An 18,141-nucleotide genomic window follows, 5' to 3' on the forward strand; every position below is an offset into this window, starting at 1 on the left:
AGTGGTTAAGGCTCTGCACGCCTTAACCACGCACGCATGGATTCAAATCCCATCCTTGTCGGTTTGGAATTATATGCTTGGAAATGGAATTTTACAAATAATGCTTCATAAGTGAAGTGACACTCAAATGTCAAAAATAAACTAATTCAATTAAGAAATCTAGTTCAATGAACAATGCTTTTCATTAAAGACATACATAGCACACATTTAGTGAAAATCTACCATTACTGTTATAGTAGAAGTCATGTCATTGGCCAGATGTGTATGTTATGATTTTTTGTCATTTGTGATGGATCAACATGATGGTGCAGTAGTTCACAAATATAGGTTACATTTCAAGTAAAATAAATGTTCTTTAAGCAAAGGCTCACTTGAAAGTGGACTTGCTAACAAGCCTGTGATATTGATAAGAACACAACTAACAATGCATAAAGAATTGATTTAAAATATGACAAGTGGTGTCAGAAAACCCTTCTTTTTTGTGCCAGCAAGATGAGGTGGCCGAGTGGTTAAGGCGATGGACTGCTAATCTGTTGTGCTCTGCACGCATGGGTTCAAATCCCATCCTCGTCGGTTTGGAATTGTTTGCTTGGAAATGGAATTTTGCAAATAATGCTTCATAACTGAAGCTGACACTCAAAAGTCAAAAATAAACTAATTCAATTAAGAAATCTACTTCAATGAACAATGCTTTTCATTAAAGACATACATAGAACACATTTAGTGAAAATCTACCATTACTGTTATAAGAGTAGTCATGTCATTGGCCAGATGGGTATGTTATGATTTTTTGTCATTTGTGATGGATCAACATGATGGTGTAGTAGTTCACAAATATAGGTTACGTTTAAAGTAAAATAAATGTTCTTTAAGCAAAGGCTCACTTGAAAGTGGACTTGCTAACAAGCCTGTGATATTGATGAGAACACAAACAATAATGTATAAATAATTGATTTAATCAAGACAAGTGGTGTCAGAAAACCCTTCTTTATTTGTGCCAGAAAGACGAGGTGGCCGAGTAGTTAAGGCGATGGACTTCACTTCACTTATAAAACATTATTTGCAAAAATTCCATTTCCTAGCAAACAATTCCAATCCGATGAGGATGGGATTTGAACCCATGCGTGCAGAGAACAATCCATTGTGCTCTGCATCCATGGGTTCAAATCCCATCCTCGTCGGTTTGGAATTATTTGCTTGGAAATGGAATTTTTGCAAATAATGCTTCATAAGTGAAGCTGACACTCAAATGTCAAAAATAAACTAGTTCAATTAAGAAATCTACTTCAATGAACAATGCTTTTCATTAAAGACATACATAGAACACATTTAGTGAAAATCTACCTTTACTGTTATAGTAGTAGTCATGTCATTGGCCAGATTTGTATGTTATGATTTTTTGTCGTTTGTGATGGATCAACATGATGGTGTAGTAGTTCACAAATAATAGTTACGTTTAAAGTAAAATAAATGTTCTTTAAGCAAAGGCTCACTTGAAAGTGGACTTGCTAACAAGCCTGTGATATTGCTGAGAACACAACCAACAATGTGTAAAGAAATGATTTAAAATATGACAAGTGGTTTCAGACAACACTTCTTTTTTGTGCCAGAAAGACGAGATGGCCGAGTAGTTAAGGCGATGGACTGCTAAGCCATTGTGCTCTGCACGCATGAGTTCAAATCCCATCCTTGTCGGTTTGGAATTGTATGCTTGGAAATGTGATTTTTCAAATAATGCTTCATAAGTGAAGTGACACTCAAATGTCAAAAATAAACTAATTCAATTAAGAAATCTACTTCAATGAACAATGCTTTTCATTAAAGACATACATAGCACACATTTAGTGAAAATCTACGATTACTGTTATAGTAGAAGTCGTGTCATTGGCCAGATGTGTATGTTATGATTTTTTGTCATTTGTGATGGATCAACATGATGGTGCAGTAGTTCACAAATATAGGTTACATTTCAAGTATATTAAATGTTCTTTAAGCAAAGGCTCACTTGAAAGTGGACTTGCTAACAAGCCTGTGATATTGATGAGAACACAACCAAAAAAGTATAAAGAATTGATTTAAAATATGACAAGTGTTGTCCGAAAACCCTTCTTTTTTGTGCCAGAAAGACGAGGTGGCTGAGTGGTTAAGGCAATGGACTGCTAATCCATTGTGCTCTGCACGCATGGGTTCAAATCCCATCCTCGTCGGTTTGGAATTGTTTGCTTGGAAATGGAATTTTGCAAATAATGCTTCATAAGTGAAGCTGACACTCAAAAGTCAAAAATAAACTAATTCAATTAAGAAATCTACTTCAATGAACAATGCTTTTCATTAAAGACATACATAGAACACATTTAGTGAAAATCTACCATTACTGTTATAGGAGTAGTCATGTCATTGGCCAGATGTGTATGTTATGATTTTTTGTTGTTTGTGATGGATCAACATGATGGTGTAGTAGTTCACAAATATAGGTTACGTTTAAAGTAAAATAAATGTTCTTTAAGCAAAGGCTCACTTGAAAGTGGACTTGCTAACAAGCCTGTGATATTGATGAGAACACAACCAATAATGTATAAATAATTGATTTAAAACAAGACAAGTGGTGTCAGAAAACCCTTCATTATTTGTGCCAGAAAGACGAGGTGGCCGAGTGGTTAAGGCGATGGACTTCACTTCACTTATAAAACATTATTTGCAAAAATTCCATTTCCTAGCAAACAATTCCAAACCGATGAGGATGGGATTTGAACCCATGCGTGCAGAGCACAATCTATTGTGCTCTGCATCCATGGGTTCAAATCCCATCCTCGTCGGTTTGGAATTATTTGCTTGGAAATGGAATTTTTGCAAATAATGCTTCATAAGTGAAGCAGACACTCAAATGTTAAAAATAAACTAGTTCAATTAAGAAATCTACTTCAATGAACAATGCTTTTCATTAAAGACATACATAGAACACATTTATTGAAAATCTACCATTACTGTTATAGTAGTAGTCATGTCATTGGCCAGATTTGTATGTTATGATTTTTTGTCATTTGTGATGGATCAACATGATGGTGCAGTAGTTCACAAATATAGGTTACATTTCATGTAAAATAAATGTTCTTTAAGCAAAGGCTCACTTGAAAGTGGACTTGCTAACAAGCCTGTGATATTGATGAGAACACAACTAACAATGTATAAAGAATTGATTTAATATATGACAAGTGGTGTCAGAAAACCCTTCTTTTTTGTGCCAGAAAGACGAGGTGGCCGTGTGGTTAAGGCGATGGACTGCTAATCCATTGTGCTCTGCACGCATGGGTTCAAATCCCATCCTCGTCGGTTTGGAATTGTTTGCTTGGAAATGGAATTTGGAAATAATGCTTCTTAAGTGAAGCTGACACTCAAAAGTCAAAAATAAACTAATTCAATTAAGAAATCTACTTCAATGAACAATGCTTTTCATTAAAGACATACATAGAACACATTTAGTGAAAATCTACCATTACTGTTATAGGAGTAGTCATGTAATTGGCCAGATGTGTATGTTATGATTTTTTGTCATTTGTGATGGATCAACATGATGGTGCAGTAGTTCACAAATATAGGTTACATTTCAAGTAAAATAAATGTTCTTTAAGCAAAGGCTCACTTGAATGTGGACATGCTAACAAGCCTGTGATATTGATGAGAACACAACCAATAATGTATAAAGAATTGATTTAAAACAAGACAATTGGTGTCAGAAAACCCTTCTTTATTTGTGGCAGAATGACGAGGTGGCCGAGTGGTTAAGGCGATGAACTTCACTTCACTTCACATATGAAGCATTATTTGCAAAAATTCCATTTCCAAGCAAACAATTCCAAACCAACGAGGATGGGATTTGAACCCATGCATGCAGAGCACAATCCACTGTGCTCTCCATGCATGGGTTCAAATCCCATCCTCGTCGGTTTGGAATTGTTTGCTTGGAAATGGAATTTTGCAAATAATGCTTCATAAGTGAAGCTGACACTCAAAAGTTAAAAATAAACTAATTCAATTAAGAAATCTACTTCAATGAACAATGCTTTTCATTAAAGACATACATAGAACACATTTAGTGAAAATCTACTATTACTGTTATAGGAGTAGTCATGTCATTGGCCAGATGTGTATGTTATGATTTTTTGTTGTTTGTGATGGATCAACATGATGGTGTAGTAGTTCACAAATATAGGTTACGTTTAAAGTAAAATAAATGTTCTTTAAGCAAAGGCTCACTTGAAAGTGGACTTGCTAACAAGCCTGTGATATTGATGAGAACACAACCAATAATGTATAAATAATTGATTTAAAACAAGACAAGTGGTGTCAGAAAACCCTTCATTATTTGTGCCAGAAAGACGAGGTGGCCGAGTGGTTAAGGCGATGGACTTCACTTCACTTATAAAACATTATTTGCAAAAATTCCATTTCCTAGCAAACAATTCCAAACCGATGAGGATAGGATTTGAACCCATGCGTGCAGAGCACAATCTATTGTGCTCTGCATCCATGGGTTCAAATCCCATCCTCGTCGGTTTGGAATTATTTGCTTGGAAATGGAATTTTTGCAAATAATGCTTCATAAGTGAAGCAGACACTCAAATGTTAAAAATAAACTAGTTCAATTAAGAAATCTATTTCAATGAACAATGCTTTTCATTAAAGACATACATAGAACACATTTATTGAAAATCTACCATTACTGTTATAGTAGTAGTCATGTCATTGGCCAGATTTGTATGTTATGATTTTTTGTCATTTGTGATGGATCAACATGATGGTGCAGTAGTTCACAAATATAGGTTACATTTCATGTAAAATAAATGTTCTTTAAGCAAAGGCTCACTTGAAAGTGGACTTGCTAACAAGCCTGTGATATTGATGAGAACACAACTAACAATGTATAAAGAATTGATTTAATATATGACAAGTGGTGTCAGAAAACCCTTCTTTTTTGTGCCAGAAAGACGAGGTGGCCGAGTGGTTAAGGCGATGGATTGCTAATCCATTGTGCTCTGCACACATGGGTTCAAATCCCATCCTCGTTGGTTTGGAATTGTTTGCTTGGAAATGGAATTTTGGAAATAATGCTTCATAAGTGAAGCTGACACTCAAAAGTCAAAAATAAACTAATTCAATTAAGAAATCTACTTCAATGAACAATGCTTTTCATTAAAGACATACATAGAACACATTTAGTGAAAATCTACCATTACTGTTATAGGAGTAGTCATGTAATTGGCCAGATGTGTATGTTATGATTTTTTGTCATTTGTGATGGATCAACATGATGGTGCAGTAGTTCACAAATATAGGTTACATTTCAAGTAAAATAAATGTTCTTTAAGCAAAGGCTCACTTGAATGTGGACATGCTAACAAGCCTGTGATATTGATGAGAACACAACCAATAATGTATAAAGAATTGATTTAAAACAAGACAATTGGTGTCAGAAAACCCTTCTTTATTTGTGGCAGAATGACGAGGTGGCCGAGTGGTTAAGGCGATGAACTTCACTTCACTTCACATATGAAGCATTATTTGCAAAAATTCCATTTCCAAGCAAACAATTCCAAACCAACGAGGATGGGATTTGAACCCATGCATGCAGAGCACAATCCACTGTGCTCTCCATGCATGGGTTCAAATCCCATCCTCGTCGGTTTGGAATTGTTTGCTTGGAAATGGAATTTTGCAAATAATGCTTCATAAGTGAAGCTGACACTCAAAAGTCAAAAATAAACTAATTCAATTAAGAAATCTACTTCAATGAACAATGCTTTTCATTAAAGACATACATAGAACACATTTAGTGAAAATCTACTATTACTGTTATAGGAGTAGTCATGTCATTGGCCAGATGTGTATGTTATGATTTTTTGTTGTTTGTGATGGATCAACATGATGGTGTAGTAGTTCACAAATATAGGTTACGTTTAAAGTAAAATAAATGTTCTTTAAGCAAAGGCTCACTTGAAAGTGGACTTGCTAACAAGCCTGTGATATTGATGAGAACACAACCAATAATGTATAAATAATTGATTTAAAACAAGACAAGTGGTGTCAGAAAACCCTTCATTATTTGTGCCAGAAAGACGAGGTGGCCGAGTGGTTAAGGCGATGGACTTCACTTCACTTATAAAACATTATTTGCAAAAATTCCATTTCCTAGCAAACAATTCCAAACCGATGAGGATGGGATTTGAACCCATGCGTGCAGAGCACAATCTATTGTGCTCTGCATCCATGGGTTCAAATCCCATCCTCGTCGGTTTGGAATTATTTGCTTGGAAATGGAATTTTTGCAAATAATGCTTCATAAGTGAAGCAGACACTCAAATGTTAAAAATAAACTAGTTCAATTAAGAAATCTACTTCAATGAACAATGCTTTTCATTAAAGACATACATAGAACACATTTATTGAAAATCTACCATTACTGTTATAGTAGTAGTCATGTCATTGGCCAGATTTGTATGTTATGATTTTTTGTCATTTGTGATGGATCAACATGATGGTGCAGTAGTTCACAAATATAGGTTACATTTCATGTAAAATAAATGTTCTTTAATCAAAGGCTCACTTGAAAGTGGACTTGCTAACAAGCCTGTGATATTGATGAGAACACAACTAACAATGTATAAAGAATTGATTTAATATATGACAAGTGGTGTCAGAAAACCCTTCTTTTTTGTGCCAGAAAGACGAGGTGGCCGAGTGGTTAAGGCGATGGACTGCTAATCCATTGTGCTCTGCACGCATGGGTTCAAATCCCATCCTCGTCGGTTTGGAATTGTTTGCTTGGAAATGGAATTTGGAAATAATGGTTCATAAGTGAAGCTGACACTCAAAAGTCAAAAATAAACTAATTCAATTAAGAAATCTACTTCAATGAACAATGCTTTTCATTAAAGACATACATAGAACACATTTAGTGAAAATCTACCATTACTGTTATAGGAGTAGTCATGTAATTGGCCAGATGTGTATGTTATGATTTTTTGTCATTTGTGATGGATCAACATGATGGTGCAGTAGTTCACAAATATAGGTTACATTTCAAGTAAAATAAATGTTCTTTAAGCAAAGGCTCACTTGAATGTGGACATGCTAACAAGCCTGTGATATTGATGAGAACACAACCAATAATGTATAAAGAATTGATTTAAAACAAGACAATTGGTGTCAGAAAACCCTTCTTTATTTGTGGCAGAATGACGAGGTGGCCGAGTGGTTAAGGCGATGAACTTCACTTCACTTCACATATGAAGCATTATTTGCAAAAATTCCATTTCCAAGCAAACAATTCCAAACCAACGAGGATGGGATTTGAACCCATGCATGCAGAGCACAATCCACTGTGCTCTCCATGCATGGGTTCAAATCCCATCCTCGTCGGTTTGGAATTGTTTGCTTGGAAATGGAATTTTGCAAATAATGCTTCATAAGTGAAGCTGACACTCAAAAGTCAAAAATAAACTAATTCAATTAAGAAATCTACTTCAATGAACAATGCTTTTCATTAAAGACATACATAGAACACATTTAGTGAAAATCTACTATTACTGTTATAGGAGTAGTCATGTCATTGGCCAGATGTGTATGTTATGATTTTTTGTTGTTTGTGATGGATCAACATGATGGTGTAGTAGTTCACAAATATAGGTTACGTTTAAAGTAAAATAAATGTTCTTTAAGCAAAGGCTCACTTGAAAGTGGACTTGCTAACAAGCCTGTGATATTGATGAGAACACAACCAATAATGTATAAATAATTGATTTAAAACAAGACAAGTGGTGTCAGAAAACCCTTCATTATTTGTGCCAGAAAGACGAGGTGGCCGAGTGGTTAAGGCGATGGACTTCACTTCACTTATAAAACATTATTTGCAAAAATTCCATTTCCTAGCAAACAATTCCAAACCGATGAGGATGGGATTTGAACCCATGCGTGCAGAGCACAATCTATTGTGCTCTGCATCCATGGGTTCAAATCCCATCCTCGTCGGTTTGGAATTATTTGCTTGGAAATGGAATTTTTGCAAATAATGCTTCATAAGTGAAGCAGACACTCAAATGTTAAAAATAAACTAGTTCAATTAAGAAATCTACTTCAATGAACAATGCTTTTCATTAAAGACATACATATAACACATTTATTGAAAATCTACCATTACTGTTATAGTAGTAGTCATGTCCTTGGCCAGATGTGTATGTTATGATTTTTTGTCATTTGTGATGGATCAACATGATGGTGCAGTAGTTCACAAATATAGGTTACATTTCATGTAAAATAAATGTTCTTTAAGCAAAGGCTCACTTGAAAGTGGACTTGCTAACAAGCCTGTGATATTGATGAGAACACAACTAACAATGTATAAAGAATTGATTTAATATATGACAAGTGGTGTCAGAAAACCCTTCTTTTTTGTGCCAGAAAGACGAGGTGGCCGAGTGGTTAAGGCGATGGACTGCTAATCCATTGTTCTCTGCACGCATGGGTTCAAATCCCATCCTCGTTGGTTTGAAATTGTTTGCTTGGAAATGGAATTTTGGAAATAATGCTTCATAAGTGAAGCTGACACTCAAAAGTCAAAAATAAACTAATTCAATTAAGAAATCTACTTCAATGAACAATGCTTTTCATTAAAGACATACATAGAACACATTTAGTGAAAATCTACCATTACTGTTATAGGAGTAGTCATGTCATTGGCCAGATGTGTATGTTATGATTTTTTGTTGTTTGTGATGGATCAACATGATGGTGTAGTAGTTCACAAATATAGGTTACGTTTAAAGTAAAATAAATGTTCTTTAAGCAAAGGTTCACTTGAAAGTGGACTTGCTAACAAGCCTGTGATATTGATGAGAACACAACCAATAATGTATAAATAATTGATTTAAAACAAGACAAGTGGTGTCAGAAAACCCTTCATTATTTGTGCCAGAAAGACGAGGTGGCCGAGTGGTTAAGGCGATGGACTTCACTTCACTTATAAAACATTATTTGCAAAAATTCCATTTCCTAGCAAACAATTCCAAACCGATGAGGATGGGATTTGAACCCATGCGTGCAGAGCACAATCTATTGTGCTCTGCATCCAGGGGTTCAAATCCCATCCTCGTCGGTTTGGAATTATTTGCTTGGAAATGGAAGTTTTGCAAATAATGCTTCATAAGTGAAGCAGACACTCAAATGTTAAAAATAAACTAGTTCAATTAAGAAATCTACTTCAATGAACAATGCTTTTCATTAAAGACATACATAGAACACATTTATTGAAAATCTACCATTACTGTTATAGTAGTAGTCATGTCATTGGCCAGATTTGTATGTTATGATTTTTTGTCATTTGTGATGGATCAACATGATGGTGCAGTAGTTCACAAATATAGGTTACATTTCATGTAAAATAAATGTTCTTTAAGCAAAGGCTCACTTGAAAGTGGACTTGCTAACAAGCCTGTGATATTGATGAGAACACAACTAACAATGTATAAAGAATTGATTTAATATATGACAAGTGGTGTCAGAAAACCCTTCTTTTTTGTGCCAGAAAGACGAGGTGGCCGAGTGGTTAAGGCGATGGACTGCTAATCCATTGTGCTCTGCACGCATGGGTTCAAATCCCATCCTCGTCGGTTTGGAATTGTTTGCTTGGAAATGGAATTTTGGAAATAATGCTTCATAAGTGAAGTGACACTCAAATGTCAAAAATAAACTAATTCAATTAGGAAATCTTCTTCAATGAACAATGCTTTTCATTAAAGACATACATAGAACACATTAAGTGAAAATCTACCATTACTGTTATAGTAGAAGTCATGTCATTGGCCAGATATGTAGTTATGATTTTTTGTCGTTTGTGATGGATCAACATGCTGGTGTAGTAGTTCACAAATATAGGTTATGTTTAAATAAAATAAATGTTCTTTAAGCAAAGGCTCACTTGAAAGTGGAATTGCTAACAAGCCAGTGATATTGCTGTGAACACAACCAACAATGTATAAAGAATTGATTTAAAATATGACAAGTGGTGTCAGAAAACCCTTCTTTATTTGTGCCAGAAAGACGAGGTGGCCGAGCGGTTAAGGCTCTGCACGCCTTAACCACGCACGCATGGATTCAAATCCCATCCTTGTCGGTTTGGAATTATATGCTTGGAAATGGAATTTTACAAATAATGCTTCATAAGTGAAGTGACACTCAAATGTCAAAAATAAACTAATTCAATTAAGAAATCTAGTTCAATGAACAATGCTTTTCATTAAAGACATACATAGAACACATTTAGTGAAAATCTACCTTTACTGTTATAGTAGTAGTCATGTCATTGGCCAGATTTGTATGTTATGATTTTTTGTCGTTTGTGATGGATCAACATGATGGTGTAGTAGTTCACAAATATAAGTTACGTTTAAAGTAAAATAAATGTTCTTTAAGCAAAGGCTCACTTGAAAGTGGACTTGCTAACAAGCCTGTGATATTGCTGAGAACACAACCAACAATGTGTAAAGAAATGATTTAAAATATGACAAGTGGTGTCAGAAAACCCTTCTTTATTTGTGCCAGAAAGACGAGGTGGCCGAGTGGTTAAGGCTCTGCACGCCTTAACCACGCACGCATGGATTCAAATCCCATCCTTGTCGGTTTGGAATTATATGCTTGGAAATGGAATTTTACAAATAATGCTTCATAAGTGAAGTGACACTCAAATGTCAAAAATAAACTAATTCAATTAAGAAATCTAGTTCAATGAACAATGCTTTTCATTAAAGACATACATAGCACACATTTAGTGAAAATCTACCATTACTGTTATAGTAGAAGTCATGTCATTGGCCAGATGTGTATGTTATGATTTTTTGTCATTTGTGATGGATCAACATGATGGTGCAGTAGTTCACAAATATAGGTTACATTTCAAGTAAAATAAATGTTCTTTAAGCAAAGGCTCACTTGAAAGTGGACTTGCTAACAAGCCTGTGATATTGATAAGAACACAACTAACAATGCATAAAGAATTGATTTAAAATATGACAAGTGGTGTCAGAAAACCCTTCTTTTTTGTGCCAGCAAGATGAGGTGGCCGAGTGGTTAAGGCGATGGACTGCTAATCTGTTGTGCTCTGCACGCATGGGTTCAAATCCCATCCTCGTCGGTTTGGAATTGTTTGCTTGGAAATGGAATTTTGCAAATAATGCTTCATAACTGAAGCTGACACTCAAAAGTCAAAAATAAACTAATTCAATTAAGAAATCTACTTCAATGAACAATGCTTTTCATTAAAGACATACATAGAACACATTTAGTGAAAATCTACCATTACTGTTATAAGAGTAGTCATGTCATTGGCCAGATGGGTATGTTATGATTTTTTGTCATTTGTGATGGATCAACATGATGGTGTAGTAGTTCACAAATATAGGTTACGTTTAAAGTAAAATAAATGTTCTTTAAGCAAAGGCTCACTTGAAAGTGGACTTGCTAACAAGCCTGTGATATTGATGAGAACACAAACAATAATGTATAAATAATTGATTTAATCAAGACAAGTGGTGTCAGAAAACCCTTCTTTATTTGTGCCAGAAAGACGAGGTGGCCGAGTAGTTAAGGCGATGGACTTCACTTCACTTATAAAACATTATTTGCAAAAATTCCATTTCCTAGCAAACAATTCCAATCCGATGAGGATGGGATTTGAACCCATGCGTGCAGAGAACAATCCATTGTGCTCTGCATCCATGGGTTCAAATCCCATCCTCGTCGGTTTGGAATTATTTGCTTGGAAATGGAATTTTTGCAAATAATGCTTCATAAGTGAAGCTGACACTCAAATGTCAAAAATAAACTAGTTCAATTAAGAAATCTACTTCAATGAACAATGCTTTTCATTAAAGACATACATAGAACACATTTAGTGAAAATCTACCTTTACTGTTATAGTAGTAGTCATGTCATTGGCCAGATTTGTATGTTATGATTTTTTGTCGTTTGTGATGGATCAACATGATGGTGTAGTAGTTCACAAATAATAGTTACGTTTAAAGTAAAATAAATGTTCTTTAAGCAAAGGCTCACTTGAAAGTGGACTTGCTAACAAGCCTGTGATATTGCTGAGAACACAACCAACAATGTGTAAAGAAATGATTTAAAATATGACAAGTGGTTTCAGACAACACTTCTTTTTTGTGCCAGAAAGACGAGGTGGCCGAGCGGTTAAGGCTCTGCACGCCTTAACCACGCACGCATGGATTCAAATCCCATCCTTGTCGGTTTGGAATTATATGCTTGGAAATGGAATTTTGGAAATAATGCTTCATAAGTGAAGTGACACTCAAATGTCAAAAATAAACTAATTCAATTAGGAAATCTTCTTCAATGAACAATGCTTTTCATTAAAGACATACATAGAACACATTAAGTGAAAATCTACCATTACTGTTATAGTAGAAGTCATGTCATTGGCCAGATATGTAGTTATGATTTTTTGTCGTTTGTGATGGATCAACATGCTGGTGTAGTAGTTCACAAATATAGGTTATGTTTAAATAAAATAAATGTTCTTTAAGCAAAGGCTCACTTGAAAGTGGAATTGCTAACAAGCCAGTGATATTGCTGTGAACACAACCAACAATGTATAAAGAATTGATTTAAAATATGACAAGTGGTGTCAGAAAACCCTTCTTTATTTGTGCCAGAAAGACGAGGTGGCCGAGCGGTTAAGGCTCTGCACGCCTTAACCACGCACGCATGGATTCAAATCCCATCCTTGTCGGTTTGGAATTATATGCTTGGAAATGGAATTTTACAAATAATGCTTCATAAGTGAAGTGACACTCAAATGTCAAAAATAAACTAATTCAATTAAGAAATCTAGTTCAATGAACAATGCTTTTCATTAAAGACATACATAGAACACATTTAGTGAAAATCTACCTTTACTGTTATAGTAGTAGTCATGTCATTGGCCAGATTTGTATGTTATGATTTTTTGTCGTTTGTGATGGATCAACATGATGGTGTAGTAGTTCACAAATATAAGTTACGTTTAAAGTAAAATAAATGTTCTTTAAGCAAAGGCTCACTTGAAAGTGGACTTGCTAACAAGCCTGTGATATTGCTGAGAACACAACCAACAATGTGTAAAGAAATGATTTAAAATATGACAAGTGGTGTCAGAAAACCCTTCTTTATTTGTGCCAGAAAGACGAGGTGGCCGAGTGGTTAAGGCTCTGCACGCCTTAACCACGCACGCATGGATTCAAATCCCATCCTTGTCGGTTTGGAATTATATGCTTGGAAATGGAATTTTACAAATAATGCTTCATAAGTGAAGTGACACTCAAATGTCAAAAATAAACTAATTCAATTAAGAAATCTAGTTCAATGAACAATGCTTTTCATTAAAGACATACATAGCACACATTTAGTGAAAATCTACCATTACTGTTATAGTAGAAGTCATGTCATTGGCCAGATGTGTATGTTATGATTTTTTGTCATTTGTGATGGATCAACATGATGGTGCAGTAGTTCACAAATATAGGTTACATTTCAAGTAAAATAAATGTTCTTTAAGCAAAGGCTCACTTGAAAGTGGACTTGCTAACAAGCCTGTGATATTGATAAGAACACAACTAACAATGCATAAAGAATTGATTTAAAATATGACAAGTGGTGTCAGAAAACCCTTCTTTTTTGTGCCAGCAAGATGAGGTGGCCGAGTGGTTAAGGCGATGGACTGCTAATCTGTTGTGCTCTGCACGCATGGGTTCAAATCCCATCCTCGTCGGTTTGGAATTGTTTGCTTGGAAATGGAATTTTGCAAATAATGCTTCATAACTGAAGCTGACACTCAAAAGTCAAAAATAAACTAATTCAATTAAGAAATCTACTTCAATGAACAATGCTTTTCATTAAAGACATACATAGAACACATTTAGTGAAAATCTACCATTACTGTTATAAGAGTAGTCATGTCATTGGCCAGATGGGTATGTTATGATTTTTTGTCATTTGTGATGGATCAACATGATGGTGTAGTAGTTCACAAATATAGGTTACGTTTAAAGTAAAATAAATGTTCTTTAAGCAAAGGCTCACTTGAAAGTGGACTTGCTAACAAGCCTGTGATATTGATGAGAACACAAACAATAATGTATAAATAATTGATTTAATCAAGACAAGTGGTGTCAGAAAACCCTTCTTTATTTGTGCCAGAAAGACGAGGTGGCCGAGTAGTTAAGGCGATGGACTTCACTTCACTTATAAAACATTATTTGCAAAAATTCCATTTCCTAGCAAACAATTCCAATCCGATGAGGATGGGATTTGAACCCATGCGTGCAGAGAACAATCCATTGTGCTCTGCATCCATGGGTTCAAATCCCATCCTCGTCGGTTTGGAATTATTTGCTTGGAAATGGAATTTTTGCAAATAATGCTTCATAAGTGAAGCTGACACTCAAATGTCAAAAATAAACTAGTTCAATTAAGAAATCTACTTCAATGAACAATGCTTTTCATTAAAGACATACATAGAACACATTTAGTGAAAATCTACCTTTACTGTTATAGTAGTAGTCATGTCATTGGCCAGATTTGTATGTTATGATTTTTTGTCGTTTGTGATGGATCAACATGATGGTGTAGTAGTTCACAAATAATAGTTACGTTTAAAGTAAAATAAATGTTCTTTAAGCAAAGGCTCACTTGAAAGTGGACTTGCTAACAAGCCTGTGATATTGCTGAGAACACAACCAACAATGTGTAAAGAAATGATTTAAAATATGACAAGTGGTTTCAGACAACACTTCTTTTTTGTGCCAGAAAGACGAGATGGCCGAGTAGTTAAGGCGATGGACTGCTAAGCCATTGTGCTCTGCACGCATGAGTTCAAATCCCATCCTTGTCGGTTTGGAATTGTATGCTTGGAAATGTGATTTTTCAAATAATGCTTCATAAGTGAAGTGACACTCAAATGTCAAAAATAAACTAATTCAATTAAGAAATCTACTTCAATGAACAATGCTTTTCATTAAAGACATACATAGCACACATTTAGTGAAAATCTACGATTACTGTTATAGTAGAAGTCGTGTCATTGGCCAGATGTGTATGTTATGATTTTTTGTCATTTGTGATGGATCAACATGATGGTGCAGTAGTTCACAAATATAGGTTACATTTCAAGTATATTAAATGTTCTTTAAGCAAAGGCTCACTTGAAAGTGGACTTGCTAACAAGCCTGTGATATTGATGAGAACACAACCAAAAAAGTATAAAGAATTGATTTAAAATATGACAAGTGTTGTCCGAAAACCCTTCTTTTTTGTGCCAGAAAGACGAGGTGGCTGAGTGGTTAAGGCAATGGACTGCTAATCCATTGTGCTCTGCACGCATGGGTTCAAATCCCATCCTCGTCGGTTTGGAATTGTTTGCTTGGAAATGGAATTTTGCAAATAATGCTTCATAAGTGAAGCTGACACTCAAAAGTCAAAAATAAACTAATTCAATTAAGAAATCTACTTCAATGAACAATGCTTTTCATTAAAGACATACATAGAACACATTTAGTGAAAATCTACCATTACTGTTATAGGAGTAGTCATGTCATTGGCCAGATGTGTATGTTATGATTTTTTGTTGTTTGTGATGGATCAACATGATGGTGTAGTAGTTCACAAATATAGGTTACGTTTAAAGTAAAATAAATGTTCTTTAAGCAAAGGCTCACTTGAAAGTGGACTTGCTAACAAGCCTGTGATATTGATGAGAACACAACCAATAATGTATAAATAATTGATTTAAAACAAGACAAGTGGTGTCAGAAAACCCTTCATTATTTGTGCCAGAAAGACGAGGTGGCCGAGTGGTTAAGGCGATGGACTTCACTTCACTTATAAAACATTATTTGCAAAAATTCCATTTCCTAGCAAACAATTCCAAACCGATGAGGATGGGATTTGAACCCATGCGTGCAGAGCACAATCTATTGTGCTCTGCATCCATGGGTTCAAATCCCATCCTCGTCGGTTTGGAATTATTTGCTTGGAAATGGAATTTTTGCAAATAATGCTTCATAAGTGAAGCAGACACTCAAATGTTAAAAATAAACTAGTTCAATTAAGAAATCTACTTCAATGAACAATGCTTTTCATTAAAGACATACATAGAACACATTTATTGAAAATCTACCATTACTGTTATAGTAGTAGTCATGTCATTGGCCAGATTTGTATGTTATGATTTTTTGTCATTTGTGATGGATCAACATGATGGTGCAGTAGTTCACAAATATAGGTTACATTTCATGTAAAATAAATGTTCTTTAAGCAAAGGCTCACTTGAAAGTGGACTTGCTAACAAGCCTGTGATATTGATGAGAACACAACTAACAATGTATAAAGAATTGATTTAATATATGACAAGTGGTGTCAGAAAACCCTTCTTTTTTGTGTCAGAAAGACGAGGTGGCCGTGTGGTTAAGGCGATGGACTGCTAATCCATTGTGCTCTACACGCATGGGTTCAAATCCCATCCTCGTCGGTTTGGAATTGTTTGCTTGGAAATGGAATTTGGAAATAATGCTTCTTAAGTGAAGCTGACACTCAAAAGTCAAAAATAAACTAATTCAATTAAGAAATCTACTTCAATGAACAATGCTTTTCATTAAAGACATACATAGAACACATTTAGTGAAAATCTACCATTACTGTTATAGGAGTAGTCATGTAATTGGCCAGATGTGTATGTTATGATTTTTTGTCATTTGTGATGGATCAACATGATGGTGCAGTAGTTCACAAATATAGGTTACATTTCAAGTAAAATAAATGTTCTTTAAGCAAAGGCTCACTTGAATGTGGACATGCTAACAAGCCTGTGATATTGATGAGAACACAACCAATAATGTATAAAGAATTGATTTAAAACAAGACAATTGGTGTCAGAAAACCCTTCTTTATTTGTGGCAGAATGACGAGGTGGCCGAGTGGTTAAGGCGATGAACTTCACTTCACTTCACATATGAAGCATTATTTGCAAAAATTCCATTTCCAAGCAAACAATTCCAAACCAACGAGGATGGGATTTGAACCCATGCATGCAGAGCACAATCCACTGTGCTCTCCATGCATGGGTTCAAATCCCATCCTCGTCGGTTTGGAATTGTTTGCTTGGAAATGGAATTTTGCAAATAATGCTTCATAAGTGAAGCTGACACTCAAAAGTTAAAAATAAACTAATTCAATTAAGAAATCTACTTCAATGAACAATGCTTTTCATTAAAGACATACATAGAACACATTTAGTGAAAATCTACTATTACTGTTATAGGAGTAGTCATGTCATTGGCCAGATGTGTATGTTATGATTTTTTGTTGTTTGTGATGGATCAACATGATGGTGTAGTAGTTCACAAATATAGGTTACGTTTAAAGTAAAATAAATGTTCTTTAAGCAAAGGCTCACTTGAAAGTGGACTTGCTAACAAGCCTGTGATATTGATGAGAACACAACCAATAATGTATAAATAATTGATTTAAAACAAGACAAGTGGTGTCAGAAAACCCTTCATTATTTGTGCCAGAAAGACGAGGTGGCCGAGTGGTTAAGGCGATGGACTTCACTTCACTTATAAAACATTATTTGCAAAAATTCCATTTCCTAGCAAACAATTCCAAACCGATGAGGATAGGATTTGAACCCATGCGTGCAGAGCACAATCTATTGTGCTCTGCATCCATGGGTTCAAATCCCATCCTCGTCGGTTTGGAATTATTTGCTTGGAAATGGAATTTTTGCAAATAATGCTTCATAAGTGAAGCAGACACTCAAATGTTAAAAATAAACTAGTTCAATTAAGAAATCTACTTCAATGAACAATGCTTTTCATTAAAGACATACATAGAACACATTTATTGAAAATCTACCATTACTGTTATAGTAGTAGTCATGTCATTGGCCAGATTTGTATGTTATGATTTTTTGTCATTTGTGATGGATCAACATGATGGTGCAGTAGTTCACAAATATAGGTTACATTTCATGTAAAATAAATGTTCTTTAAGCAAAGGCTCACTTGAAAGTGGACTTGCTAACAAGCCTGTGATATT

General features: G+C 35.0%; 7 non-coding genes across 7 annotated transcripts; all 7 read left to right on the forward strand.

The window, feature by feature from the left end:
- The first annotated feature begins 2,125 nt into the window (after positions 1-2,125).
- TRNAS-GCU (transfer RNA serine (anticodon GCU)) lies at positions 2,126-2,207 on the forward strand. The gene has a single exon. It is a non-coding gene; the product is annotated as a tRNA-Ser (tRNA).
- A 1,041-nt stretch (positions 2,208-3,248) lies between these two features.
- TRNAS-GCU (transfer RNA serine (anticodon GCU)) lies at positions 3,249-3,330 on the forward strand. Its single transcript has one exon. It is a non-coding gene; the product is annotated as a tRNA-Ser (tRNA).
- Positions 3,331-4,984: 1,654 nt separating this feature from the next.
- On the forward strand, positions 4,985-5,066 carry TRNAS-GCU (transfer RNA serine (anticodon GCU)). The gene has a single exon. It is a non-coding gene; the product is annotated as a tRNA-Ser (tRNA).
- Positions 5,067-6,721: 1,655 nt separating this feature from the next.
- TRNAS-GCU (transfer RNA serine (anticodon GCU)) lies at positions 6,722-6,803 on the forward strand. The gene has a single exon. It is a non-coding gene; the product is annotated as a tRNA-Ser (tRNA).
- A 1,654-nt stretch (positions 6,804-8,457) lies between these two features.
- TRNAS-GCU (transfer RNA serine (anticodon GCU)) lies at positions 8,458-8,539 on the forward strand. Its single transcript has one exon. It is a non-coding gene; the product is annotated as a tRNA-Ser (tRNA).
- A 1,041-nt stretch (positions 8,540-9,580) lies between these two features.
- Positions 9,581-9,662, forward strand: TRNAS-GCU (transfer RNA serine (anticodon GCU)). The gene has a single exon. It is a non-coding gene; the product is annotated as a tRNA-Ser (tRNA).
- A 5,706-nt stretch (positions 9,663-15,368) lies between these two features.
- Positions 15,369-15,450, forward strand: TRNAS-GCU (transfer RNA serine (anticodon GCU)). The gene has a single exon. It is a non-coding gene; the product is annotated as a tRNA-Ser (tRNA).
- The last annotated feature ends 2,691 nt before the right edge of the window (positions 15,451-18,141 follow it).

Source organism: Taudactylus pleione, unplaced genomic scaffold (genome assembly GCF_031769625.1).
Source record: "Taudactylus pleione unplaced genomic scaffold, aTauple2 ptg000619l, whole genome shotgun sequence".
NCBI lineage: Eukaryota > Metazoa > Chordata > Amphibia > Anura > Myobatrachidae > Taudactylus > Taudactylus pleione.